This window comes from Myodes glareolus, chromosome 25, assembly GCF_982192425.1.
Source record: "Myodes glareolus chromosome 25, mMyoGla1.1, whole genome shotgun sequence".
Classification (NCBI taxonomy): Eukaryota; Metazoa; Chordata; class Mammalia; order Rodentia; family Cricetidae; genus Myodes; species Myodes glareolus.
This window is the reverse complement of record NC_142050.1, coordinates 45,684,012-45,709,457: the sequence shown is the minus strand read 5'-3', so window position 1 is coordinate 45,709,457 and position 25,446 is coordinate 45,684,012. Positions and strand designations below refer to the sequence as shown.

The window sequence follows — 25,446 nt, the reverse complement described above, 5'->3', positions numbered from 1 at the left end:
GTGCATCCCAGTTTCAGAAATAAGAGGAACTCTGCTTCAAAAAAAAGCAGAAGGTGAAGTCTGACATCCCAGGCTTTCCTCTGACCTCCCCACATGCTCCATGGCATACACGTGTCCCCTCACATGACCACCAGTGTTGGGAGTTTACAGTGCCCCAGTCTCTCTTTAATACTGCTTTTCATTTGTGATGAGTCTGGTTCCCTAGGGCCCTGGAGATGAGAAATCACATAGCATATGGCCTTGGGCGAGGCAGTGCAGGGATGTGGTAATGAAGAGAGTCCACACAGGTACAAGGGCAAAAATCACTGGCAGAGCAATTGGCTACATGTCAGGCAATCCCTGACTCAAGACTGTGTGTCTGGGCACAGCAGTGTCCTGTGCTGTGCTGCCGAGTCATAGACTCTCTGGTTCTCACTGCACAACTGTGAGGACTGAATCAGTTCTTCAGGCTTAGCTTCCTCTGATTCATCCAGGGAGTCCACAGATGGAGACTAAGAGGGAGGAGCAGGAAAGACAGTGGAGGCTGCTTCACCCCTGCCCAAGACAGATGTTACAACATAGGCATCATAAATGTGAACTCTGCTGTGGCTGGGTCATTATGAGGAGTGAGTGTTTGGACCTGATTATCCAAAGTTTCCCACATCTATAGCATGGACATGCTTATAAAAAGTTAATAGTTATAAACAACCAATGAGTCTGAATCATCGCAGAGTGTCTTAGACATGCAGCGATCCTCAGAACGTGCTCCCATATAATCTGGTGTAGGGGTTCTCAAGTGAGAACTAAGAACATTTGTTTCTGGCCTACCTTACCCTATCTGCTCTGTGTTCTTAGATTTGCAGTACCAAACATCTTTTACTTGGATTCAACAAAAAGGGAATAGTTACCCCATGACCTGCCATTCAGGTCACTATTGCTCTTCACAGAGTCCACATCTGCATAAGACAGATTGCAAAGCACCTTTCAGTTCGACCAAAGCTAGTCAACAGGGAGGAAGCTTCCTGGTCAGTACCAACGTGGCTCCCCAGCTCCTCTGACTGATCTGTGGTGTCTTCAGCAGGAGGGTTTTCTCAGCGAGTTCTGTCAGCAACCGAGAGCAATGGCAATAGCCTGTACCATCCTGGGGATTCTCTGTGACACCAGAGTTTAATTGGAATTGCCCTACACAGGGGACTGTGATCATCTGAGAAACAATAGATTACCAAATAAAACATACAGTTCCATGTCTGGGATATCTCCCTTTGGGTTGTTTTTAAGAGGTGTCCTGGAGCCCCCAAATGTGTTTCTTATTGTCTTCTAGTGTCCAGAACTGCTGTTGAAAGGTTACCTAACATGATGATTTCTTGTCGTGTGTGTATCGCCTGCTCCTTGTTGCCTAGGTTTTTAACATCTTCCCTTTGGTCTTAGATTTCTTTGACATTTGATACTGAGTTCAGTTTTCATCCATTATGCTGAGTATTTGCAAAAATCTGATGCAAGCCCATATCCTTCTTGGTGATACTTTGTTTTGTCCTCACATCACTTTCAGTTTCTGATTTTTGCACTAATGGAGGGCATGGGTAGACTTAGATTCATGAGTGTTTGGTCCCTTGGGCGAGAGCTCTCTTTAAAGGCTAAGTCATCTTCACGTAAGACATGAAATTATTCTGTATTATGGTGCCCAGAGAGGGAGGCTCTTGATCCCTCAACTATTCAAGAACCCTCAACTCATGGGGACCTCCTAGCTACACTGAGGTTCTCCTGAAGGTGAATGTGGTAAGCTAATCATCTCTAAGGAAGGGGGCCCCCGTATTTGAGCTTCTTGATCTGCAGTCAAATGCTCCACCCCCACTTATAGGGAAAGCATCAGCACCTCTTCCACATTGGCACCACACCCAGGCTTACTATGTGCTCACGATCTACTGATTCTTCCTAATGATCTTGACCTGGAAATAGTTTTCTATTTAAGTCAGCCTTCCATCTTCTTATCTCCAACCTTAGCCCACCCATCTCAATGCTGTCTCTCTGAGGTGTGCTAAAGACATCAGCTTTGGTCCTGGAAAGGGCACTTAGCTTTTCCTTAAGTTCACACCCAACTTTCCTTAAGTGGCCAAGGCAAGAGTTAGTGGCTTTGGGTTTTCAATGGCCCAAACCTTTTGCCCAGAGAGCACTTTATCTGTTCTCTAAGATATGAGGAGGGTGCCCTTTATTTTACATCATCATTTATTTGTTCAACATGGTACTTCCTATGTCATGGTCACTATCAGCCATGTCGAGGACACAAAGGGATGTCAGTCATTGTCCTTTGCCTCAGAGTCTTAGTGTAAATAGGAGACAAATTCATGGATTCAAGTCTTTCCTCAGAAGAAGCAGGAGTCAAAGCACAGGCTAGGGGGAAACAGTATATTAGAAGCTTTCTTGGGGCTCAGGAGGTACTTCCTGAGGGACTGACTCTTGAAAGTTTCCAAAGGAAGAATCCAATTCCTCAACTTCATAGGAGTCCTCTATGAGGACTTCCTTCACTGAATGAGCCTTGCAGAGCTTTGGAGGCCAGCGTGTACCACAACATGAGTGTGACCTGGATGAGTCTCACTGAGAGTCCTGTACTAGCTTCTATCAAAGAAGAGACAGGGTTCAGTCCTGAGCAGAACACAGAACACAGAGGAGCACAGTATATTTGTCAACTCTCTTTTAACCAATACTTCAGATTTGGTTTCTTGTATCTAAAAGAGGAAGGGGGCACCCGGATTTGAACCGGGGACCTCTTGATCTGCAGTCAAATGCTCTACCCCTGAGCTATGCCCCCATCTGCTATGTGTATATCTAATAAACATCTTTGAACCTGTATGGCCACTTTCTGACGTGTATACTTGCTAGTACTCTGTTATTATCTTCTTTCTCCTGTGAGGCCCAGCCATGTGCCAACTGCACACCTGTCTGCCACCTCCTCTTACCAGTGCCCTCCTATCCTAGTTCACAGCTGTGATGGAAGCACTAATGCATGGAAGCCTGCATTCAGATCATCCACTCACCCACCTGTAAGAGCCAAGTACAAAGGATATGGTGTTAAGGAATTCAAAGTTTCTGAGGGAGGAATAATAGTTTTCTCTAAGGATATGGCTCCTGGTCAGTCAATGATATTCCAGTGGATGGCTCCGCTCCCAGAAGAATGTGATAGCGCAAATTGGAGGACACCAACCTGGAGGGGCAGATGTAGGATTGACCAGTAAGAGACTTGAGGGCTAATATGATCAAAATACATTGTATGTAGTTCTCCAAGAATTAATGAATAGATTATAAAGAAATATTTTTTCTTAAGCCATAGGGCCTAACCATCAGGTTGTGTAGAACCATCATTAATAGTCTTGGGAATAGCTGGTATATTTTTTTTTGCAGTGGGAGGTTCCGTGGGACCCCTTTGGCCACCAATTCAACAGGATATAGCCCATTCTTGGCTCTGGAGGCTTTATTTACTGGAATTTAAATCCCTATTCTTTAGGCATATATTTTAGGAAGCTTTAAAGTAGTTGGTTTCTGTAAAGTTTTAAAAGATCAGTGCTAACTGTCTGTAAAAGGAGGTTCTGTTTCCGTCTGCTGGCCCTCAGACCCAAATAATCACACAGAAACTGTATTTGTTGCAACACTGTTTGGCCAACAGCCGGCATATTCCTAACTAGATCTTACATCTTAAATTATCCCATTTCTATTAGTCTGTGTATCTCCATGAGGCTGTGGCTTACCGGTATTGTTCCAGTGTCTTTCTCCTTCAGCAGTTACATGGTATCTCTGAGACTCTGCCTTCTTCCCTCCTCTATCTCTGCTTGGATTTCCTGCCTTGCTATATTCTGCCCTGCCATAGTCCAAAGCAGCTTCCTTACTAACTAATGATAGTAAAACATATTCTGCAGCCTACAGAGGGGAATCCCACATCATCTCCCCTTTTCTGTCTAAATATAAAGGAAGGTTTTAACTTTAACATAGTAAAATTATATATACCAAAAGAGGTATCAAGCAAGAATTATAGTTACAATATTTCTTTGTGAGTCTAAAGTTTCATGTCTAATTTATCTTTTAACTAAGGAAAACTATAAGTATCTGTCTTCAACTCTATCAAAGACTCCAGAAGCATATAATATTACCTAAACAGGAAGTTCATTGTAAGCAACTTCCAAAACTTTAGAATAGACAGAGACATCTTGCTGCCTGGAAAGTCAACCAAAGTTCTTTTGTAATGTTTGGGCATCCATATTTAGCCTATAGGCTCATCAAACCTGGAAGACTTTTCAGTGAAGCAGGAAATTTGAAGATTTGTTCTGCCTATATTGGAAGTTTGCAGTCATGTTCTTCTATGTCCTTCAGAATGCCTGGCACTTTTTTTGGTGGAGCAGGAACCCTGAAGTACTGTCTCACCTTCTTTTGTAAGTTCAGCAGTCATTTTCTTCTGTGGACCCTACATGTCCAGTTCATGTACAGTATGTGCCATCATACCGTCAAGCAGTCCAGGAAAGCGCAGTTTCTTGCCCACATGTCTAGCTTTATCACATTGAAGGCAAATGCCATACGAATTTCTTCAATGCCTATCAACCTCTCTGAAGTAATTGGTATTGCCAGAAGCAGACATACCTCACTGCTGATAAAAGTCTAAGTTCTTAAAACATTTTAAATGTCATATTCTATAGATATTTGAAGTATTGAAGATTATGTATCTAACTGAACTATATCTCTGTATATTTAGAAAACCTAATAAGTTTGGCTATTATAAATGACTATCTGTTACATTATATTTTAAAATGAGCTGTATGAACATAATACCTCAAACAAGAGTAGAAAAATACATGTAACAAAATTTACCTTAAATTTGTATCAATAAAACGAAGTCCATACCAATGTAAAATATTAATTTCTGTATCATTTCCCCCTTTAAATGAAAACAAACATTTATAAACAATTATTTTGGAATTTGGGCATAGTTCTCTAGACTACTTCCTGCTAATTGGGTATACGGTTAATCAGGTCTTCTATGGGGTATTGTGTATGGGTAGGTCCATCTCAGCCAGCAGTCCTGAAGATGTCGTGGATGTTGGACCACATGGGCCATTGCTTCAGGAGGTCTTGTTTGATCAAAGCATATCAGCCAGTAAGGAATCCACAGCTTCCTATCCTCTATGGAAACAGAAGCAAATCCCTTTTCCAAACTAAAATGTCCTTAATTTTTGAAGTCAAGATAGCTTTAAAATATATGTTAGTTTAGCTTAGCAGCCTGTACAACAAAATGTCTCTCTGTAGTTAGCTCATTCACAGTCAAAAAATTCAAAGAAAATACAATAATACACATAATTTAGACTCTCTGTGTATTCTTCCATCATTACATGACCTGTTTTATTTTTTTAGTTTGTGGTGTTTTGAACAGGGTTTCTCTGTGTATCTTTTGCTGTCCTAGATCCCACTCTGTAGACCAGGCTTTCTTTGAACTCACAGAGATCCACCCACCTCTGCCTCCCAGGTGCTAGGATTAAAGACGTGTGCCACATCCAACTATTCTATTTTTTTTGGAGGACTTTCTATATTCATTTTCTTTTCTTTCCCCAACCTATATATATTTTAAAACACATTATAAACCATGTAGAGGTTTTTTTCATCTGAATCTGCCTTTACTGTGTACCTCTCTTTTTCTCACCACAGGAATCTTTAATTTGCTACGTGATATGGCTAGGATTAAAGCCACTGCGTTGACAGCTGGATCCGCCCAACTCCTTGGCTTCCTGAGAGTCCAGCTTCATGGCTGAGGTACTGGCGGGACCCACATTTTTTACTACAACTCTGTGGAGTTTCTAGGTTTACGCCACCACCAAGAAGCATGTCGCTGGGTTGCACACAAACACCATTTAAGTGTTTGGTGGCATATCCTCTTTAAAGAGCTGCATGGTTTTTGCTGCTCAGGCTGAGTTGAAAACCCTCTCTTAAGAAGCCATGCCCCTGTTTGCCTCAAGCAAACAGAGCCTACGGGAAAATATGCTGCTACCAAGAAGTCATGCTTGACTCTGTTCTTTTCTGTCTAGAATCCTTTTCTTCAACGCTTTCTCGGGCTTTCTATAGAAATTCTTACTAAACATGTGAGTACCATTTGTAGACAGAGACTGCACTTTCATTTCCAGCCACCCAGACCTCCCCCTCAGTCCCTCCCTTAACCTTATCTCTCCTCCCCCTCCCTATGTAAATCTTGTTAGTCCAATCTCCCCTTTATCTCTCCATAAGACTATATTCTTTTTCCATTCTTTAGATGATACTTTCCTCCCCTTTGGTCCCTTAAAGGGTACCTAACCTCAGTGATTATTTAGGTTGTAATTCACTGATCAAATGCTTAATTTTTTTGCCTTTTTATTTATTTTTATTGAGCTCTACATTTTTCTCTGCTCCTCTCCCTGCCTCTTGCCTCTTCCCTCCCCTCTTCAGTCCTCCCCCAAGGTCCCCAGGCTCCCAATTTACTCAGGAGATCTTATCTTTTTCTACTTCCCTGTAGATTAGTCTCTCTTAGTGCCCTCATTGTTGTCTAAGTTCTCTGGGATTGTGGTTTGTATGTTGGTTTTCTTTGCTTTTTGTTTAAAAACTACCTATGAGTGAGTACATGTGATAATTGTCTTTCTGTGTCTGGGTTACCTCACTCAAAATAATGTTTTCTAGCTCCATCCATTTTCCTGCATAATTCAAGATGTCGGGTTTTTTTCTGCTGTGTAGTACTCCATTGTGTAAATGTTCCACATTTTCCTTATCCATTCTTTGGTCAAGGGACATTTAGGTTGTTTCCAGCTTCTGGCTATGACAAACAATGCTGCTATGAACATAGTTGAGCACAAGACAAAATGACAGCCTACAGAGTGGGAAAAGATCTTCACTAACCCCACATCAGACAGAGGTCTGATCTCCAAAATATACAAAGAACTCATGAAATTGATCATCAAAAGAACAAATAATCCAATTAAAAATGGGGTACAGACCTAAACAGAGAACTCTAAACAGAGGAATCTAAAATGGCTAAAAGACACTTAAGGAAATGCTCAACATCTTAGTCATCAGAGAAATACAAATCAAAACAACTCTGAGATTCCATTTACATCCGTAAGAATGGCAAAGATCAAAAACACTGATGACAACTTATGCTGGAGAGGTTGTGGGGAAAAGGGAACACTTCTGCATTGCTGGTGGGAATGCAAGCTGGTACAGCCCCTTTGGATGTCAGTGTGGCGATTTCTCAAATGCTTAAATTTTAAATTCACATATAAGTGAAGACATGAAATATTTGCCTTTTGGGTTCTTCGAACCTCACTCAGGATGATTGTTTCTAGTTCCATCCATTTTCCTGAGGTTTCCCAAACTACATTTTTTTTTAAAAAGTTGAGTAATATTCCATCTTTAAAAAGTATCACATTTTTGTTAATCATTTATCAGTAGGTGGATATCTAAGGCTATTCCCAATTTGTGGCTAGTATGAATAGAGCAGCAATGAAAATGGATGGGCAGGTTATCTCTTGTAAGATGGAGAGTTCTTTGGGTAGACATCTGTGGTGATTTAAATGAAAATGGCCCCTAAGGTGAGTGGCACTATTAGGAGGTGTGGCCTTGTTGGAGTAGGTGTGGTCTTGTTGGAGGAAGTTTCTCCTGTGGAGTCTGCAGACTGCTCCTCTAATTTCCTTGGCTGATGATGCTCATCAAGGATGGACCTAAAGAGCTGCAGAGCTGAGGAAGGCATCTCACCAGTCAGGTCTGGCTGCTTCTGGGAAGTAGGTCTGAGAAGATCTGTAATTTAACTTTATAGTCAGAATTTATCACCACACAGATGAAATGTATTAACTGGGCACACTGGTACCAGTGGGGGTATAGCTCAGGGGTAGAGCATTTGACTGCAGATCAAGAGGTCCCTGGTTCAAATCCAGGTGCCCCCTTATTTATGTTGGAATCTGGTTACTGACTTACTGCATTCATCTAAGTCAGGGCACCCATGAGGTTGGAAAGTCTTCATTAGCTGAGGTGTCTGGAATCAGAGCTTCTATGCCCCATTTACTTTTGTGAGTTCCATACTCAGCCATACTATAATCAGCCACTGGCCCAAAGGCTGGAACCCCCAAAGTACATTAGTACAATGCACTCTGCTGATGTCTGACCTGTGCTGAGTCCTCTCTACCTTCTTGATTTCCCCATCTGGATTCTTTCTCTCATCCTCACTAGGATAGTATGTTCTAATTGTCAGTTTGACACACAGTAGAATCGCCTTGGAAATGAAGTCTCTGTGAAGGATACAGTGTCTAGATTAGGTTGGCCTGTGTCCCTGTCAGTAGGGATTGTCTTGATGATTAGGTCAACTGATACATGAGGACACAGCACTGTTCCCTAGGCAGGGACCCTGGGCAGTGTGAGTGTGGACGTGAGCTCAGCACTAACAAGCATGCGCGCATTCATTCTTCTCTGCTCTTAAGGGTAGATGTGCTGTGACTAAAACTTGTAAAGTTCCTGCTGCCTTGACCTCACTGAAATAAATGATTGTATCCTGAAATTGTGAGCTAACAGAAACCCCTTCTTCCCATCCTTTGCCTCTTGCCTCAGCATTTTATCAGAGCAGCAGAAATGTGGCTACAACAAATCTTTCTCCACTGCCCCCTCTTACTGAGCAATGGTCTCAGAGCTGCCCATGGAATGAAGAACAGCATTCTGAATTTAAGGATTATGCTGAGAAGCTATGATAGGGTTGGGGGAGGCAGAATGTAGGCGGTGCTATCATGGACAAATATTACCAAGACGTGTAGGAACTGGTGATGGCAGTGAGGCTGGTACTGGGGCTGCCTCCTGTGCATGTACTGTCCAGGGAGCTCACAGAGGAGGTATTGTCTTCTAGTGTCAAGAACTGCTGTTGAAAGGTTACCTAGCATGATGATTTCTTGTCCTGTGTGCATCGCCTGCTCCTTGTAGCCTAGGTTTTTAAGATCTTCCCTTTGGACTTAGATTTCTTTGACATTTGCTACTGAGTTTGCATTTTTTTCAATTATGCACAGTACATGAAAAACCTGATGAAGTACATATCTTCCTTTAAGGTAAATTTTCTTATATTTTTTCCTTCCATAATTTTCAGTTTCTGATTATTGTGCTAATGGGGAAAGTGGGTAGATTTAGAGTCATGACTGTTTGGTTCCTTGAGTGAGAGAGAGTTCTGTTAAGAGACTAAGCCATCCTCACCGGAGTCATGAAATTACTCTTTATTTTGTATCCCAGAGAGGGAGGCTCTAATGGAGGCATCCTAGCTTCTCTGAGGTCCTCCCCAACGTGAATGTGGTAGGTTAACTAGTAAAATAATATTTAAGGAAGGGGGCACCTGGATTTGAACCAGGGACCTCTTGATCTGCAGTCAAATGCTCTCCCCCTGAGCTATACCCCCACTTATAAGGAAGCCAACCTGTCTCTTATTAGTACCTCTTCCACCCTGGTACCACACCCAGGTTTCCTGTGTGTCCACGATCTACTGGTTCCTGATAATGATCTTGACGTGGCAATATTTTTATGTTTCAGTCTGCCTCTGCCTTCTCTCCAACCTCAGTCAACCCAGCTCAATGCCCTCTCTCTCAGGTGTCCTAAAGACATCAGCTTTCACCCAGAAAAGGACTCTTAACTGGTGTTTCCCTTAAGTTCACACTTAATTTTCTTGAAGTGGCCAAGATGAGAGCTGATGTTCTGGGTTTTCAATGGTCCAAACCTTTTGCTCAGAGAGGACTTTATATGTCTTCCACGATAGGAGGAGGATGCCCTTTAAGTCACACCATCATTTATTCACTCAGCAAACACCATGGAGTTTCCTATGTTGTGGTCACTATCAGTCATGTTGAGGACACAAAACAAGGTCAGTCATTTTCCTTTTTCTCAGAGTCTTAGTCTAAATAGGAGACAAATACATGGATCCTAGTATTTCTTCAGAAGTATCAGGAATCAAAGCACAGGTTGGGGGGGGACACCATGTAAGGAGTCCCCTTTCTGGGGGCTCAGGAGGGTTATCCCAAAGGCTTGACTCTGGAAAGTTACCAGAGGAAGAATCTGCTCTTCAACCTTGTAGAACTCCTTCATCAGTCCTGCACTGATGGAGCCTTCCCAGTGCATTGGAGGTCAGCCTATGCCACAACATGAGTGTGACCTGGATGGGTTCACAGTGAGTGCTGTACTAGCTCCTCTTGGGGAACAGAACAGGGTCCAGTCCTGAGCAGAGCACAGAGCACAGGGAAACACAGTATATCAGTTGCCTCTGTGTTAACCAATATCAGGTTTTCTTTCTTGTATCTAAAAGAGACACCAAGGAAGGGGGCACCCGGATTTGAACCGGGGACCTCTTGATCTGCAGTCAAATGCTCTACCCCTGAGCTATGCCCCCATCTGCTATGTGTATATCTAATAAACATCTCTGAACCTGTATGGCCACTCCCTGACATGTGTACTTGCTAGTACTCTGATATCTGCTTTCTCCTGTGCGTCCCAGCCCTCAGCCAACTGCACTCCTGTCTGCCACCTCCTCATGCCAGGGTCCTCCTATCCTAGTTCACAGCTGTGATGGAAGCACTAATGCATGGAAGCCTGCATTCAGCTCATCCACTCACCCACCTGTAAGAGCCAAGTGCAAAGGGTTGGGTCTTAAGCAACTGATGGCTTATGAGGGAGAGAAAACAGTTTTCTGTTTGGGTATGCCTTGTGGTAAGTCAATGATATGGATGGCTTCCCTCTCAGAAGCATGCGATAGCACATATTGAAGGACACAGTCCTGGAGATGTAAGATGAATTGGATCTGTGAAGAAAAGTGAAAAGAAACAGTTGAAAGCAAATATGATCAAAATGCATTCTATGAAGTTCTCTATGAATCAATGAAAATATTTTGAAAAAATAATTTTTCGTTTAATCTTTGGGGCATTCACACCAAATCCCACACATTTGCTGTTCCTTCCATATTTGCCCTCCAACCATGTAGAATCCACCCCAAAAGTAAATAAAAATAAATTAAAAATAGAAAAGAAGGAAGTCAAAATAAAACAAAGAAGCCATCTAATCGACCCCTCTAGTCAACAACCTGCTCCTTTATCAATCACAGATTTCTGTGTATGTACCATTCTGCTCCCCTGTCTTTCTCTAATCTCCATCACATATTTGTCATTGTGCTATTGGAAGTTGTGGTATGTTGCACAGTATATACCCTTTTGCCAAAACAATTCAAATACCTTTACTTGCAAATGTTCTTTGCAATAAGTCATGAGGCTAGTTCATGGCCTCTGGCTTCTGCTACAACATCAATACTGGACCCTCATAGAAACTCAGATATCTTGCTGTTGCTCTGAGTTGTGGGATTCTGTAGCTATGGACCTGCAGGGCCACCTCCCTCATGTGCTCCAACACCTCCTAGGCTGGGAAGATGTTGGTGTGAGCCTGGATGGTAGTTGAGTTGGTCCACGTGGCAACTCTCCCGCTCTCCCATGCCCAAGCCTCTGGGGCCAGCAATCCCATACCACCTGTGCAAGAGATGGTCGCAGCTTTCCTACCCCCATGCAATCAGGGCCAACTCTCCTGCACTCAAACCACCAGGGTCAGCTCTCCCACTCTGCCCAGCCGAAGGATGTGACAATCTTTCCCACACCAGGAATGCTACAGGTGAGGGGTAAGACTGGTTCTGCTCCCATACCACCAAAGCCACTTCTCCCACTCTGCCCAGGTGGTTTTGGGGGCCAGTCCTCTTGCACCCCTGCCATCAGGCTGATGACTCTCCTGGTCTGCTGAGGGGAGGGAAGAAGCCAGCTCTCCTGTGTGTATGTGTTAGCTGGTGTGGGATGGGGCCAGCTCTCCAGTGCCCCTTCCTTTCCTGCACCTCGCCACCAAGGCCAGTTTTCTAAATAACTCCAAGCAAGAGGTAGGACCAGCTCTTCTGAGTCTACACCATCTAGCCTCTGATAAGGGGCAGCGCCGGTGCTCCAATAAGGCGCATCAATGAGGAGAGGGGACAGCTCTGCCCTGCACACATGATCGGGGCCAGCTCTTTTGCTCTGGCAAGGGTCAGGGCTCTCTCACCCATGTCCATGCCAACGGGACCAGCTTTCTCACCTTGACTCTTTTGAACTAGAATTCCACAACCACATTGTTGTGAGCACTACTGTTTTCCACGTTCCCAATGATATGGCCCAGTAAGTCAAACTTATAGTACTCAATTGCCTTTCTAATCCAAAATCCCAGCTTCTTTCATGTTCTTCCAACAAGCAGCATGGGCAGGCCTGTCAAAGCAATACCCAGGCCCTGATAATCAAATTCTCACTTACTATTCTGTGTTACTATGCTGTTACATAAATAGTTAATATACTGTTCTATTGCTGTGAAGACACACCATGATCAAGGCAACTTATAAAGAAAGCATTTAATGGGGGATTGTTTACAATATCTGAGGCTAGTCCATTATCATCATGGTGGGAATCATGGTGGCAGGTGGGCAGGAATGGCACTGAGCAATAACTGACAGTTTACATCTGATCCACAAGCAGGAGGCAAAGAGTAAGACTGTGCCTAATGTGGGATTCTGAGACCACAAAGCCCCTCCCAGTGATGCATCCCCTCTAATGAGGTCACACCTCCTAATCCTTCCTAAACTGTTCAACAAGTAGGGACCAAACGTTCAAATATATGAGCCTATGTATTTGTTCTCATTCAAACTACCACGTTATTTATGAAAAAAATATTTAAGGTAAGTATCCTGACTATCAGTATAGTGTGTGGAAGAATTATAGGTCTTATCAGTCATATAAAGGCTAGAAATTTTACTTTTATTCAGCGCTCACAGGAGGAGTTCATTGCCCCAAAGGAATGTCATTTTGTTAAGAAACATTCAAGAAGTTGGCATTTGGGAGAGAGACTTGCACACAGAAGAGATGGTGGAGCAGAAGCAGGTTATGGTGAAGGTGAAGGAAGTCGCGGGGCACTGACTGTGCAGCAGATTTTGGGGGCAGCTGGAACAAAAGGAGCAGGAGTCCAGGTCACTCCTGGAAAACAGAAGGGAGAAATATTCATTAGACAGTAGAAACATTTCCATGCATGGAAAATTATTCTGAAATTTTTTTTGTAGAGAACTCAAGGTTTCTGGAAGATGTGCATGTTTAAAGACAGTGAAACAGTTCAAACATAAGGTTGTCATTAACTTTAGTACAAACAAAAGTTCTACCAGATGTCTTTGTCCCGTTTAGAATGACACACATCCACCATACATGGCATTAACAAATCGTCGTGATAGAAACATAGAAGCTCATTCAACTAAAACTTGGAACAGGAATGGAGTAGGATACTGAGAATGGAAGAAGGCGTGGAAATTATAATCCTCATCTGCAACTCTGTCAATTACTGATGTCTAGCCCTGACTAAATAGGACATCCATGTTGTACGTAGTTTACGTAACTGCACAGGCAGAGGAGAAGAGATGGCTAAACCTTTGGAGAATGGCTCCCTTTGGGTGACAGGAGCAATAAGAAGAGGATTCAGGAGAATGCATGTTTTTTTAATAATTTTAAAAAATATTATTGAGTATTCAAAATAATTTAATTATGCCATATCGGTTAATTAAAACTCATGGCAATGAGTTTGTGTAGTGGCGATAGATCTGAAGGACAGGTAGTGTCCACAGCTTCATCATCCCCTGACCCTCTGTCCTCCTGCTCGGCTGTCGGATCTCCTGGATGACCCACTCAGGCCTCAAGAGACATCTTCACCATCTCCCCAGGAGCCACCCTCAGGGCTAACACACAGATCAGACAGGTACCACATAGTTCCCCAGAGAAATTAGGCAGGGTCTCTTCAAACTGAGAGCTTGTATATAACTGAAGAAGTCAGACATGTAAATCTGAAGTCCTTTGTATTAGCTCATGTCCACCTGTCTCCAGCTGTGCTGCTCTTACAGGCTCAGATTTGTATGGGAGGGTGCTGACATTACAACATGGGACAAAGTTGGAGATACCGTGGACAGGAGAAGGACCTGTCTTGGATGAGTTTGTGGAGGCAGCAGTGCTAGTTTTGGCAAGTAAAAAGTATAAGTTGTAGGAATGCTGGGTGTGACTATGAAGGGTAAGGCACTTATAAAACATCTCTGACATGGAGGGGGCATAGCTCAGGGGTAGAGCATTTGACTGCAGATCAAGAGGTCCCCGGTTCAAATCCGGATGCCCCCTACCATAAATCTATTGGTTTATGTTTTTACTCATGGAGTTATCATGTACGATCAGTCCTGTGTTTCTTCCATTCATTCTGCTTATGGTACTCAACAGAGCTGTTCAGCCCTTCATGAAGATGAATGGCTGCCTCCCATCTCTCCCTACAAGCTCAGTGTCCTTCCCATTCTTATTATGTCAGCTCTCTTCCTACATGTATCTGGTTTCTCTGGTTATGTTGGGTTCTTAAAGAGAAGGCAAGGACGATGGTGGAGAATTCTTTTGAAATTTTCAGATTCAGCATCCATACAGACAGCTGGTGTCCAAGGACCAGAAAGAAAAGCCAAACCATAAATTATCTCCTTTCATGGCTGTCTGGTGAACATGTGCTCAGAGCTAAGGAGACACATCCTAGAATCAGGTATTCTGTGGAGGGTGAACATTACCCATGTGAGCTTCTTCCCTTTCCAGAGCCCCCTGCTCTCTTGCTTCATCCTCAAAGGGTAAAACCTGACTCAGCTCCTGTACCAGGGAAAGAGGGACCCTGCAGTGTTGTGGATACCAATGACAGTATGGCCCTGGGAGAACCTTGAGTGACAGCCCACTCTGTCTTCAGGGAAGGAGGAGAGGGTGATGGAGGCTCAGGTGGAAGGCAATTGGCCAGCTGAGGAGCTCACCCAGGACAGCAGGGTGAAATGGGCTCAGGTCTGCAGACTGCTCCTCTAATTTCCTTGGCTGATGATGCTCATCAAGGATGGACCTAGAGAGCTGCAGAGCTGAGGAAGGCATCTCACCAGTCAGGTCTGGCTGCTTCTGGGAAGTAGGTCTCAGAGGATCTGTAATTTAACTTTATAGTCAGAATTTATCACCACATGGATGAAATGTATTAACTGGGCACACTGGTACCAGTGGGGGTATAGCTCAGGGGTAGAGCATTTGACTGCAGATCAAGAGGTCCCTGGTTCAAATCCAGGTGCCCCCTTTCTGTTTGATTTAGTAAACAAAGTGACCACATTCACAGAATAGACCTACTTTCTTTCTTGTCTCATATGTCTTGGGATTCATCCAGTTAGGGCAGAGTTCTGCCATCATCTATCAGATCCAGTGCAAGAATTTGATAAATGCATTTATCTAAAAATAGCTCATTTGGACACACACACGTATACACACACTTTCTAGAAGACTGAATATTAAGGTTATGTTGGCTCCACAGTGCGTGCTCTTCTGTTCGTGTTATTTGCTTACATATTTGAAGGAATTCACCAATGAGGCTTCTGAGCCTGGTTTTGGTGTAATGGTTTTTACTACTAAGGGGAAATCTTGTTCTATAGATGAAATATATACCATAAGTATATTTATGAGATAAAATTTGCATGAATACTTTCCCAAGAAGAAGCATCCTGTGATTGCCCTGATATCTTTTTTAATTTTAATTGCATTTTACATTCCAAACACAGTTCTCCTTCCTTCCCTTCCTCCCACACCCTGTCGCCTTCCCCCCAGCCTACCTGCTATCCCTTCCTCCCAATGGGTAGGGCTCCATGGGGAGTCATAAATGTCTAGCACATTAAGTTGGGGCAGGACCAAGATCCTCTCTGCTGCATAAAGGCCTCCCACCATAGGGAATGGGCTCCAACAAGCTAGCTCATGCACCAGGGATGGATCCTGATGCTACTGCCAGGGGCCTCTCAGATGTTCGAAGTGTCACCACTGTCTTCACCTTATGGAGGACCTGGTTTGTTCCCACAGAGGCTCTAAATCTGATAAATAAAGCAAAATGACAGCCTACAGAATGGGAAATGATCTTTACCAACTCCGCATCTGACAGAGGGCATCTCAAAAATATATAAATAACTCAAGGAACTAGACTCCAAAATCCAAAATAATCCATTTTATTCTCAGCAGAAGAATCTCAAATGGCCAAAAGACATTTAAGGGATTGTTCAACATCCTTAATCATCAGGAAAATGCAAATCAAAATGACACTGAGATACCATTTTACATCTACCAGATTGACTAAGATAAAAAATACTGAGGACATCTTATATTGGAGAGGATGTGGAGTAAGGGAAACACTCCTCCACTGATGGTTGGAGTGAAAACTTGTCCAGACACTTTGGAAATCAGTATGGCAGTTTCTCAGAAAATTAGAAATACATCGACCTAAAAACCCAGCAATAACACTCCTGGGCATATACCCAAAGGATACTCAGTCATACCACAAGGACACTTGCTCAACTATGTTCTTAGCAGCATTATTCATAATAGACAGAACCTGAAAATAACCTAGATGACTCTCAACTGAAGAATGAATAAATAAAATGTGGTACATTTACACAATGGAATATTACTCAATGCTGAAAATCAATGACATCACAGACATTGTCTCAGAGTAAAGGGTTGGGATAAATATACCAATCAAATGGACCTAAGAAACAAGGGGGTATAGCTATCCTAATATCTAACAAAATAGACTTCAAGTTCAAATCAGTCAAAAGAGACAAAGAAGGTCATTTCATATTAGGCACAGGAAAAATCCATAAAGAGGAAATGTCAATACTGAACATCTATGCCCCAAATACAAGGGCACCCTCATATTTCAAAGAAACACTTCTAAAGCTTAAATCATACATTAAACCACACACACTAATAGTGGGAGACTTCAACACTCCCCTCTCACCACTGGACAGATCAATCAGACAAAAAGTGAACAGAGAAATAAGAGAACCAACAGATAAAACAATACGTAGCCACAAATCCAGCCTTATAGAAAGTGATAGAAGGAAATTCACATTGGAGACTTAACAGCACAGCTGAAAGCTCTAGAAAAAAAGAAGCAGATTCACCCAGGAGGAGTAAAAGGCTGGAAATAATTAAACTGAGGGCTGAAATCAACAAAATAGAAACACAGAAAACAATCCAAAGAATCAATGAAACAAAGAGCTGGCTGACAAGATTGACAAAACTTTATCCAAACTAATCAAAAGGCAGAGAGAAAACATGTAAATTAACAAGATCAGAAATGAAAAGGGGGACCTAACAACGGACACTGAGGAAATTCAGAGAATCATTAGGTCTTACTACAAAAGCTTATATGCCACAAAGTTGTAAAATCTAAAAGAAATGGACTTGTTTTTAGATAAATACCATTTATCAAAATGAAATCAAGACCAGGTGAACAATTTAAATAGACCTATAACTTGTGAGGAAATAGAAGCTGTCACAAAAACATCCCAACCAAAAAAAAAAAAATCCCAGGACCAGATGGTTTTAATGCAGACTTTTATCAGAACTTCCAAGAAGAGCTGATACCTATACTCCTTAATGTGTTTCACATAATAGAAACAGAAGAGTCATTGCCAAACTCTTTTTATGAAGCTACAGTCACCCTGATTCCAAAACCACACAAAGACCCAACCAAGAAACAGAATTACAGACCAATCTCACTCATGAACATCAATGCAAAAATTCTTAATAAAATTCTGCCAAACAGAATCCAAGAACACATCGAAAAAATATCCATTACAATCAAGTAGGCTTCATCCCAGAGATGCAAGACTGGTTCAACATATGAAAATCTATCAATGTAATCCATCATATAAATAAACTGAAAGAAAAAAGCATGATCATTTCATTAGATGCTGAAAAAGCATTTGACACCCCTTTATGATAAAGGTCTTGGAGGGGTTAGGGATACAAGGATCATACCTAAATATAATAAAAGCAATATATAGCAAGCCAACAGCTAATATCAAATTAAATGGAGAGAAACTCAAAGCAATTCCACTAAAATCAGGAACAAGAAAAGGTTATCCACTCTCACCATATCTATTCAACATAGTGCTTGAATTTCTAGCAATAGCAATAAGACAACATAGGGGGATCAAGGGGATTTGAATCGGAAAGGAAGAAGTCAAACTTTCATTATTTGCAGATGATATGATAGTGTACATTAATGACCCCAAAAACTCTACCAAAGAACTCCTATAGCTGATAAATACCTTCAGTGATGTTGCAGGTTACAAGATCAACTCAGAAAAATCAGTAGCACTCCTATATACAAAGGATAGAGAAGCAGAGAGGGAAATCAGAGAAACTTCACCTTTTACGATAGCCACAAATAGCATAAAGTATCTTGGGGTAACTCTAACCAAGGAAGTGAAAGATCTATTTGACAAGAACTTTAAGGTATTAAAGAAAGAAACTGAAGAGGACACCAGAAAATGGAAGGATCTCCCATGTTCTTGGATGGGTAGGATCAACATAGTAAAAATGGCAATTCTTCCAAAGGCAATCTATAAATTCAATGCAATCCCCATCCAAATCCCAACAAAATTCTTCACAGACCTTGAGAGAACAATAATCAACTTTATATGGAAAAACAAAAAACCCAGGATAGCCAAAACAATCTTATACAATAAAGGAACTTCTGGAGGCATTGCCATCCCTCACTTCAAACTCTATTACAGAGCTACAGTAATGAAGACAGCTTGGTATTGGCATAAGAACAGAGAAGTCGACCAATGGAATTGAATAGAAGACCCGGATATTAACCCACAGACCTATGAACATCTGATATTCAACAAAGGAGCTAAAAGTATACAATTGAAGAAAGAAAGCATCTTCAACAAATGGTGCTGGCATAACTGAATGTTAAGCTGTAGATGAAAATAGATCCATATCTATCACCATGCACAAAACTCAAGTCCAAATGGATTAAAAACCTTAATATAAATCTGACCACACTGAACCTAATAGAAGAGAAAGTGGGAAGTAGACTGCAACACATGGGCACAGGAGACCACTTCCTACATATAACCCCAGTAGCACAGACAATAAGGGCAACATTGAATAAATGGGACCTCCTAAAACTGAGAAGCTTCTGTAAAGCAAAGGACACTGTCATTAAGACAAAAAGGCATCTTACTGAATGGGAGAAGATCTTCACCAACCCCACATCAGACAAAGGCCTGATCTCCAAAATATATAAAGAACTCAAGAAACTAGATTTTAAAATTCTAATTAACCCAATTAAAAAATGGGGCAGTGAACTGAACAGAGAATTCTCAACAGAAGAATTTCAAATGCCCAAGAGACACTTAAGGTCATGTTCAACTTCCTTAGCAATCAGGGAAATGCAAATCAAAACAACTTTGAGATACCATCTTACACCTGTTAGAATGGCTAAAATAAAAAAAAAACCCACCAATAATAGCCTTTGCTGGAGAGGATGTGGAGTAAGGGGAACACTCATCCATTGTTGGTGAGAATGCAAACTTGTGCAACCACTTTGGAAATCAGTGTGGTAGTTTCTCAGGAAATTGGGAATCAACCTACCTCAGGATCCAGCAATACCACTCTTGGGAATATACCCAAGAGATGCCCAATCATACTACAGAAGCATTTGTTCAACTATGTTCATAGCATCATTATTTGTAATAGCCAGAGCCTGGAAACAACCTAGATGCCCCTCAATGGAAGAATGGATAAAGAAAGTGTGGAATATATACACATTAGAGTACTACTCAGCTGTAAAAAAGCAATGACATCTTGAATTTTGCATGCAAATGGATGGAAATAGAAAACATTATCCTGAGTGAGATAACCCAGACTCAAAAAGATGAATATGGTATGTACTCACTCATTTGTGGAATCTAGCCATAAACCGAGGTCATTAAGCCTATAGTTCACAAGCCCAAAGAAACCAAATAACAAGGTGAACCCAAAGAAAAACATATATAGATCCTCCTGAAAATTGGAATCAAACAAGATTGCAGGGCAAAAGTTGTGAGCATGGGGGTGGGGGCAGGGGTGAAGGTGAGGTTGGGGGAAGGGAAGAGGGAGAGAGGGAAGGAAGAAGGGACTCACTGGCAAGAGCTTGGGGGAGTGGGAGGGTGGAGATGAAGGAAGGGCGGATAGAGGAGCAGGGAAGAAGATACCTACATTAAGGGATCCATTTTAGGTTGGCAAGAGATTTGGCTCTAGAGGGAATCCCAGGTGTGCACGGGGATGTCCCCAGCTAAGTCCTTGGACAGCAGAGGAGAGGGTACCTGAACTATCCTTACCACATTATCACACTGATGATTATCTTGAGTATCACCATAGAATTTTTGTCCGGTGACAGATGGAGATAGAGACAGAGACCCTCATCAGAGCAATGAATGAGCTCCCAAGGTCCAGTTGAAAGACAAAAGGAGGGAGAAGATAATCAAGGAAGTCAGGACCGTGAGGGGTTGGTCCACCAACTGAGGCAGTGTGCCTGCTCTAATGGGAGCTCACCAAATCCAGCTTGACCGGGTCTGAATGAGAATGTGATCAAATAGGACTCTCTGATTGTGACTGACAATGGGGGCTGACTGAGAAGTCATCGATAAAGGCACTGGGACTTGTTTTTACGGCATGTTCTGGCTTTTTGAGACCCTAGTCGATATGGATGCACAGCTTCTTAGGCCTGGATGTAGCAGGGAGGGCCTTGGACTTCCTACAGGGCAGGGTTCCCTACCCTCTCTCAAGCAGGATGGGAGAGGGAGGAGGGGGTGTGGGGGAGCGGGAGGGGATTGGGAGGAGAGAAGGAAGTGTAAATATTTGAATGGAAAAATAAAAATTAAAAAAAGAAAGAAAAATATTTAGACCCCTTAGGATAGAATATTTATTAAAACATTTAGCATATGTTTCTTGCTTAATATTGTTTATGCTGGTTGTAATTCTAATCTTATGCTTGATATCTGTTCCTTGTGTATATAGTTTTGTATTGGGTTATTTAACAAAAAGGGGGACGTTTTGTGGGAGCTTCTTCCTCTCCTTCAGCCAATAGCCTTTAAGATACCAACCCACTTGGTCATGGTCTCTTATATCATAAATGCAGCTGCAAAGCCTGAACTTACTTTCTTGATTCTGGCTCTCACTTCCAGCTGCTAGACCCTGTTCCTGTTCCTTGTTTGTGCAGAGGATTGTGATCTAGGACAGTGATCTGTAAGTCTCCCCTAAATAAATAACCCTTTATTGTATGTAAAAAAAAAGTCTCCCAACTACAAAAGCCAAGGGCCAGATGGTTTCAGCTCAGAAATCTACAAAATTTTCAAAGAAGAACTAATACCAATACTCCTCAAAGTATTTCACACAATAGAAACAGAAAGAACATTGCCAAACTCTTTTTATGAGGCTTCAATTACCCTGATACCCAAACCACAGAAAGACATTTCTAAGAAAGAGATTTACAGACCAGTCTCACTCATGAACATTGATGCAAAAATACTAAATAAAATACTGGCAAATAGAATCCAAGAACACATCAGAACCATCATCCACCATGATTAAGTCAGATTCATCCCAGAGATGCAGGGATGGTTCAACATATGAAAATCTGTCAACGTAATTCACCATATAAACAAGCTGAAAAATAAAAACCATATGATTATCTCACTAGATGCCAAAAAAGCTTTTGATAAAATACAACATACATTCATGATAAAGGTCTTGGAGAGATCAGGGGTACAAGGAGCATACCTAAACATAATAAAGGCAATATACAGCAAGCCAACAGCCAACATCAAACTATATGGAAACTCCCAGTGATTCCACTGAAATCAGGAACAAGACATGATTGTCCACTCTCTTCATATCTATTCAATATAGTTCTTGAGGTCCTAGCTAGAGCGAGAAGACACCAAAGGGAGATCAAGGGGATACAAATTGGAAAAGAAGAAGTCAAACTCTCACTGTTTGCTGATGATATGATAGTTTACATAAGCGATCCCAAAAATTAACCAAGGAACTTCTATAACTCATAAACACTTTCAGTAATGTAGCAGGATACAAGATTAACTCAAAAAATCAGTAGCCCTCCTGTACACAGGTGATAAAAGGGCTGGAGAGGAAATCAGAGAATCAACACCCTTCACAATAGCCACAAATAGCTTAAAATATCTCGGAGTAACTCTAACCAAACAAGTGGAAGGCTTGTATGACAAGAACTTTAAATCTTTGAGGAAAGAAATTGAAGAAGACACCAGAAAGTGGAAAGATCTCCCATGCTCTTGGATAGGCAGAATTAACAAAGTAAAAATGGCAATCTTATCAAAAGCAATCTACAGATTCAATGCAATGACCATCAAAATCCCAGCAAAATTCTTCAAAGAACTCGAAAGAACTGTACTCAACTTCATATGGGAAAGCAAAAAATCCAGGCTAGCAAAAACAATCCTGTACAATAAAAGAACTTCTGGAGGCATCACAATCCTTGACTTCAAACTCTACTACAGAGTTACAGTACTGAAAACATCTTGGTATTGGCATAAGAACAGACAGGAAGACCAATGGAACCAAATAGAGACCCAGATATCAATCCACACATCTTTGAACACCTGATTTTTGACAAAGAAGCAAAAAATATCAAATGGAAAAAAGAAAGCATATTTAACAAGCGGTGCTGGCATAACTGGATATCAACATGTAGAAGAATGAAAATAGACCCATATCTATCACCATGCACAAAACTCAAGTCCAAATGGGTCAAAGACCTCAACATAAAACCAGCCACACTGAACCTTATAGAAGAGAAAGTGGGAAATACACTTTAATGCGTTGACACAGGAGATCACTTCCTAAATATAACCCCAGCATCACAGACACCGAGAGAAACAATTAATAAATGGGACTTCCTGAAACTGAAAAGCTTCTGTAAAGTAAAGGACACAGTCAACAAGACAAAATGACAGCTTACAGAATGGGAAAAATCTTCACTAACCCCACATCAGACAGAGGTCTGATCTCCAAAATATACAAAGAACTCAAGAAATTGGTCACCAAAAGAATACATAATCCAATTTAAAAAATGGAGTACAGACCTAAACAGAGAACTCTCAACAAAGGAATCTAAAATGGCTAAAAGACACTTAAGGAAATGTTTAACATCCTTAGTCCTCAGAGAAATGCAAATCAAAACAACTCTGAGATTCAATCTTATACCTGTAAGAATGTCCAATATCATAAACACCGATGACAACTTATGCTCGAGAGGTTTTGGGGGAAAGGGAACACTTCTGCATTGCTGGTGAGAATGCAAGCTGGTACAGCCCCTTTGGATGTCAATGTGGTGATTTCTCAGAAAATTAGGAAACAACCTTCCTCAAGACCCAGCAATACCACTTTTGGGTATATATCCAAAGGATGCTCAATCATGCCACAAGGACATATGCTCAACTATGTTCATAGCAGCTTTGTTTGTCATATCTAGTACCTGGAAACAACCTAAATGCCCCTCGATTGAAGAATGGATAAGGAAAATGTTGTACATTTACACAACAAAGTACTACACAGTAGAAAAAAATAATGGCATCTTGAATTTTGCAGGAAAATGGATGGAGCTAGAAAACATTATTTTGAGTGAGGTAACCCAGACACAGAAAGAATTATCACATGTACTCACTCATAGGTGGTTTTTAAACATAAAGCAAAGAAAACCAGCCTGCAAACCACAATCCCAGTAAACTTAGACAACAATGCGGACACTGTGAGAGACTTACTTAGATCTAATCGACATGGGAAATAGAAAAAGACAAGATCTCCTGAGTAAATTGGGAGCATGGGAATCATGGGAGGATTGAAGGGGAGGGGAGTGGCAGAGAGGGTAGCAGAGAAAAATGTAGAGCTTAATAAAAAATCAATTAAAAAAAGGAAAAAAATAAAGTAGGAAACAAAATAATCAATGACATTGTAAAAATTGCGGGCAAATAGATAGAACTAGAAATAAACAACCTGAGTGAGGTAACCCAGACTCAGAAAGACAAACACGGCATGTACTCACTCATAAGTAGATACTAGATGTAAAGCAAAGGACAGCCAGGCTACAGTCCGCAGCTCCAAAGAAGCTAGGTAACAAGGAAGACCCTAAAAGGGACACATGGATTGCCCTGGGAAGGGGAATTAGATAAACTCCTGGGTAAACTGGGGGAGGCGGATGGTAAAGGGGAGGGGATGGGAGATGAGAACGTGAGGGAATGGGATGGTTGAGGCCGGAGGGATGGAGTTGAAGAACAGTGAAAGAGAGATCTTCATAGGGAGAGCTACAATGGGGTTAGGGGAAAACCTGGTGCTAGGGAAATCCCCTGATCATCTTATGCCAATCACAAAAGTTCTGCTTTAGACTCCCTGATGCCCCCCTCCCGTTCTGTCTCCACACACTGCATCCTCTGGCTGTGGTCCTCTCTTAGATCTTGGCATTTGTGTGGTCTTTTAGCCTCATTGTGATGGAGCCCAGGAAAGTTCCACATGGGAGAGCTACCTGACCCCACTTCAGCGCGGCCCGAGGGCTGAGCTCTGAGTCTCTGTACCTGGTCCCTGCAGATGCTGAGCTGATGGTTTGGGGCAAGCACGGGGCCAAAGATCTCTCTGATTTTGAGATTTTCTTTCAAATATAAGACCAAAAAGTGACAAGACAGGAGAGCGGAGAATGAAAAGCACAGAAATGATTCCCAGTACAGGCTCTGCTGAGGGACAGAGTGAAGTGGAGAGAGAACAGCAAGGGTGGGGAACGTGGAGGCAAAACCACAGGAGGGAAGTACGGCAGGACGCCGGCCCTGCACCGTGATTCTCCTACCGAGGCTGCTCATTGCTGAGCAGCAAAGGCTGCGGTGTGCTGGGCATGCGTGGATGCTGGGCTCCTGAGATAGGTCTGTGGGGAAGGACACGATAAATCAAGCCTGATAGAGTCCTGTCTGAAGGCGGTGATTCAGCTCCCTGAGGGCATTGGAGACGAGAAGTCACCACGTACACTACATCCCTGGGTGGGGCAGTGCAGGTGGCCTGTGCTCATGGGAGTCTACACAGGTACAAGGGTAAAACTTGGGGACTTTTTGTCAGTTAAGCCCTGCCTGCCAAGACTCTGTCACCTGCTGATCATATGTTAGTTCTGTGTCATGCTTTAGTGCCCATGGCTCAGAGCCCTTTGTCAGATCCCCAGACTCTGCTTTGACTTAATTATCAAGCAGAAGTGTTTTATTTGTCCTTAATTTAACCGTAGTTTATTTATTTCACATCTACAGCATGGAAAGGCAGAGGGGAAAAGGAATAACACTAAGTAGTGTGTCAGTGAGAATTGTCCACAGACCTTGCTAGAGACACATCAGACCCTGGGTCCCTCCCGAGAGTCTGACCAAGGAGTTCCCAGTGGACAGAGAACTTTCCCTTCTGTTCACTCCTGTATCCCATATCCCACTCACCTCCAATCAGCCAAGCCACCAGTGTGTTTGCACGTGGCTCCTTTGGTTGGGTT

The 25,446-nt window shown here is 42.2% G+C and overlaps 1 long non-coding RNA gene and 2 other non-coding genes across 4 annotated transcripts in view; all 3 read right to left on the bottom strand.

Annotated features, from left to right (window-relative positions):
* Window positions 1–2,713: 2,713 nt before the first annotated feature.
* Trnac-gca (transfer RNA cysteine (anticodon GCA)) lies at window positions 2,714–2,785 on the bottom strand. Its single transcript has one exon. It is a non-coding gene; the product is annotated as a tRNA-Cys (tRNA).
* Window positions 2,786–10,312: 7,527 nt separating this feature from the next.
* Window positions 10,313–10,384, bottom strand: Trnac-gca (transfer RNA cysteine (anticodon GCA)). Its single transcript has one exon. It is a non-coding gene; the product is annotated as a tRNA-Cys (tRNA).
* Window positions 10,385–12,782: 2,398 nt separating this feature from the next.
* Window positions 12,783–25,446, bottom strand: part of LOC146889572 (uncharacterized) — a 34,202-nt gene continuing 21,538 nt past the window's right edge. For both annotated transcript variants that reach the window (XR_015736649.1, XR_014999850.2), the window contains exons 2-3: window positions 14,852–15,010; window positions 12,783–13,019 (exon numbers count right to left, since the gene is read on the bottom strand). This is a non-coding gene — a long non-coding RNA (uncharacterized LOC146889572). The remainder of the gene's footprint in view (window positions 13,020–14,851; window positions 15,011–25,446) is intronic.